Source organism: Halyomorpha halys, unplaced genomic scaffold (assembly GCF_000696795.3).
Source record: "Halyomorpha halys isolate HHAL.00 unplaced genomic scaffold, Hhal_1.1 Scaffold10.1, whole genome shotgun sequence".
NCBI classification, from domain to species: Eukaryota; Metazoa; Arthropoda; class Insecta; order Hemiptera; family Pentatomidae; genus Halyomorpha; species Halyomorpha halys.
Genome location: NW_027107501.1, coordinates 724,860 through 729,493, shown reverse-complemented (window position 1 = coordinate 729,493; position 4,634 = coordinate 724,860).

Genomic DNA, 4,634 nt, shown 5'->3' with positions numbered 1-4,634 from the left:
TAAGCTCTTAAATAATTATTAATTTTTCTTACTGTGTTTTGTCTTTATGATTATCTTGTAATATCTATTAGATTCTTTACCTTTATAGAGACTTTTTTATAGGTTCTGTTTTGTTTATAGGACATAGATATATATTCATTAATAAAAAAAAAAATTAATTGAGGTACAAATTATTTGAAATGTGTAACATTAGTTCTGTATTTCTGTTTAGTGTTTATTTATTTTTATTCTATAGTTTATTCATTTACATTTTTTTTTTTAAATCAGCTCAACATCATGACCATTTTAATGTTTACTAAATAGTTTAAATTGATTCTAGATATAAACAATTGTTTAATTAGCTGTGTTAACTGAACTTATCAGTTGTGCTGTTAGCTGTGATTTATGGTATATGGCGCGTTTAAGGATTTTTTATCCTCTGATTCTTTTTATAGATGTTATTATATTTGTGTTATATTTAAGGTTCTCTAGTATAGTACTAGTTACAACTATAAAATAAAAAAAAAATTAATTTGTTGTTTTTAATTAGGATGTTTTTGTGCATTTTGTCTCATTACACCCAGTAATAAAAATAAAAATCAGACATTTGTGTTTTGATTTAATATGTAGAAAAACTATTAACTTTAAAATAATAAATAAATAAAAATTTACTTATGTTTATGAATTGCTAAGTTAATATTTCATATAAATAGTTTAAGGAAAATTAATTTGATAGCTTAATTGTAGGGTTAGTCTAAAATTATCCATTTGTCAAAATTAATCCTGAACTAGTTTACCCTGAGGCTTAATGAGCTCTTGCAACTTATAAGTATTGAAATAGTTAAGTCCTGTTTTTCATAATTTAACCCTTTAACCGTGGAAGATAGCGTGAAGATGGTGTGACTAGTAGTGATAAGGCCGACACACCATACAGGTGAGGAGATTAAATCTTTTTATCAATATTTTATCCTTACTTATAGAATGGCTTTTTTTGTTTATTTTTAATAGTTTCTCATAATCCTTCTTGACACACCACTGGTGTAGTTAATAACTTCATTTTTATTGAAAGAAGATAGTTGACCGTATGAAGTAGATTGTAGGAGGATAGTCTTGGTGTCAGTCAATAAAGGTACTAAAATAGTTAAAGAGAACTATTTATTGTGGTTAACAATAAATAGTTCTCTTTTAACATTTTGACCGCCACTTGGACTATCCTCCTACAACTTTATTTTCAAAAAGAAAACATTTAATGTCTTTTAACATGGTTTTGTAATGCACCTGTATAAGTAAAAATTATTTGTTATAACAAAATTTTAATAGTTCCTTTTTATGTGATCAATTTCAAAGCAAACAGTCCTATCCGGGTAAACCTACACCTCTGCCTGGAGGAATATCAGAATAAATACAAAAAGTTAAGAGATTTCAGACATAAGAGGTTCTAAGAATAAACTTAAGAGGCAATAGGCTTCTAATTTCTTCTTTTAGGAGTTTACAGGACATAATTAAACTTGAGACTATAATATTTTTTTAAAAAATGAGTATAATTTAAAACTGTGAAGATTAAGAACTTTATAATTATTTATAAAACCATATTTTTAGTTGTCATGAATCAATACAAAATCGTTTGAAATAATTATACTTTTTGAAAAATAAAACAATATAATATGATAAAACAGATCAAATAATGAGTTAATATGCTTAATATATATAAAAAAGTCTTATTGTGAGTGTGACTAATTCAATACTTATAACTAATCTAATGTTCTCCCTCAAATATAAAACTCTAAATACTTAAAAATCAGATTAAAATGAAAAATATTGTAAACTTACGAGATCATCTATATATATCGTTGGAAAATATTTTTGTATCAATACATATCGTTACGATTTCCCAACTCCAAATGCAGCCCACATATATGCGGCTGGAGCAGTGGGGCATGGACTTTAGTGCATATATGTGGCTGGAGTGGTTAAAGGGTTAACAGATTAAAGTATACAGAATTTTATAGCTACTCACTTAATCATGTTGGCCTTGCATTTCCCTTTAAGCTTGACCTTGGACAATGAACTTTTAAAAAATTAAAAAACTTTAAATAAAACAAAGATGGTCCAAGTGTCAAATATTAATAAAACTATTTATTATTAACCGATTTTTCCTCCCCACTTTGCAGAGCTTACTGAATGGAGGTAAACACAAGAATTAGATTTCTTAGTTCTAAGCTAATGTTAGCCAATCAGATAGTCAGATTAATTGGGTTATTATGACCTTTTTACTGAACATAATGTCCAAACTGTCTGTATGAATTAAAAATTATTAAAACACAAAAAATAAAAATATCCATCAGCGTCTTGTTTTATATTTATGACACTCAATAATATATTTAACAGTAAGAGGCAAGGCATAGCCCAAATACTTAGTATCATTATTAGTTTTAAATAACATCAACAAGACTGTCATTTTTACTGTTGTCAAACTAATGCTTTTGTAAATTTATTATTACTGTTATATACAGGAATAAACTAACATACTAATTTTCAAAAATTCAATGTTTTAAAAGGAAAGCAATTTGCTGGATGTTTATAAACAAGCTGAATACTTGAAAATATACACCATAGTAAAAGAGGCCAGTGGAAAAAAAATCAGTTATTAACCCCAATTTTCGATTACTTTAATGAAAACCTATACCTAAGGTACTAGTCAAAATTGATGAGTCTGCCTATTATAGGTAGGGAAACACTTAAAATTAGCGGCTGCTTCAAAATGTTAAAACAAAAAAAAATTCGTTCAAAGCTCCATTCCTCTTTAAAACATCATTGGAAAATCTAATAGAACATCATTTAAAGTAGAGTACATTTACTAAATACGCTGTTTGCATTTAATAGTGTGATAATGGTTTTTTTAAAAAGCAACATTTCATAACAAAATAATGAAAAATCAGTAGTTGGTGAATTAAAATAGGGAAATCTATATCTCAGGAAATATTAAAGGTAAAAATGTCTATTTATACTCAAATTAAAACTAGTTTAATGTGCTATAAAGTAGTTAATGGAATTTATCTTTGTATGAGTAGTAGTTTTCATGATATATGCCAAAATAAATTCACAAAATATTGGTTTTTAGTTGTTTGGACAAAATGTTTGAATTATGAAAAAATATATCTCAGAAACTATTAAACAAATAGAAATTATTTTGGCAAATATTCTGAAAACTACTACTCCTACAAAGTAGTGCATTAGACTAGCTTTAATTTGAGCGTCTAATGGTTCCTGAGATATAGATTTCTCTAACTACTGATTTTTCAGTATATTTTTTATGAAATGTTGCTTTTTAAAAGACTATATTTCAGAAACTATTAAGCGTAAATAGCTCTTCTAGGGCTCATATTTTTAGCAAATTTACTATTTTTTATTAGGTTTTTAGTGTTGTTAGTGGTTTTAAAAAATTAATTTTTTTTTTATGTTTTGCAACAGCTGCCATTTTTTATTTTAGTGTAATAGTGGCATATCTAACAAAAGAGAATTCCTTTTATTTTATATACTATGTAGATTGTACTTTACATAAGGGTTACTTTCTGACAGCTCTCCTAGCTCTGGGACAGTATGTAGGTGGAACCCAGGAGAGAAAGTAACCAAAGTCTGCTGTACTTTATTTGAAATACATCCAATTCAAAATAAAACTAAAACTTTTTGTCAGAAGTGCCACTGTTAAAGCAAAGCAGCAATATGTGTTTTGAGATATGTTAAATACTGTGTATGTTATTGTTATTAATCCATTCGTTGCAGAAGGAATCAGTCTGAACTTTCCCTCTGATGGAACACAGTCATTTATTTTTCAGGCATTGTCATAATTATGTTCAAAACTAAATAGCTTTTGAATGTATATAGAAGCACAAATCCTTTGTGACAGTCTGGTAAAAGATTTTAACTTGCACCGCTGGGGATAACCCTACCATGTTTGATTGAACCAAGGTGATATTAGTTTAGCCTCTTGGTTTGGATGTATGCCACCTACCTGTGGCCAAATAGCAGCACAACATACATCTATGCCATCAGCAACAAATGGATTCATTTCATTACTTTTTAAACATGCACTCATTATTATTTTCTTAGATTTCGTTATGAACTTTTTTTTTTTTTAACTTTCAATGTTGTGATAATCATTTGTTATTCTTAGTTCTCTATATATTTTTTAAATTGATTACTTTCTAACCATGCGTTCAGTTGGATTAGTTTCAGTTCAACTAACCCAGTGAATTAGGTATTCTTGGGTGATAAGTTTTAAAAATGATTATAGTAACACTATATAATTATTGATTTCAAAGTATTCAGGTTTGTAATATATTAGATAATAGTATCTATCAATGTAAGGTTTATTGTTTTAATAGATATGTGATTTAGAATACTATATTTTATATATCGTGAAAACAATGAATGAAAATAATGAAGAAGACTATCTAATTATTAATAATCTTGCCCTTATTGGAATTAGTGACATAGGAATAATCTTGCTATTCTCCATTTGTGTTTCCACTTTTGAAATTTTTAAAAAGTTTGTTTCCTATAAACTTACTGTATTTCACCAAATTCCACTAGAGAAGGCTCTGATATTTAATCGGATTAGCAAAACGTTTGGAGAGAAGTAATCTCTTCAGAAG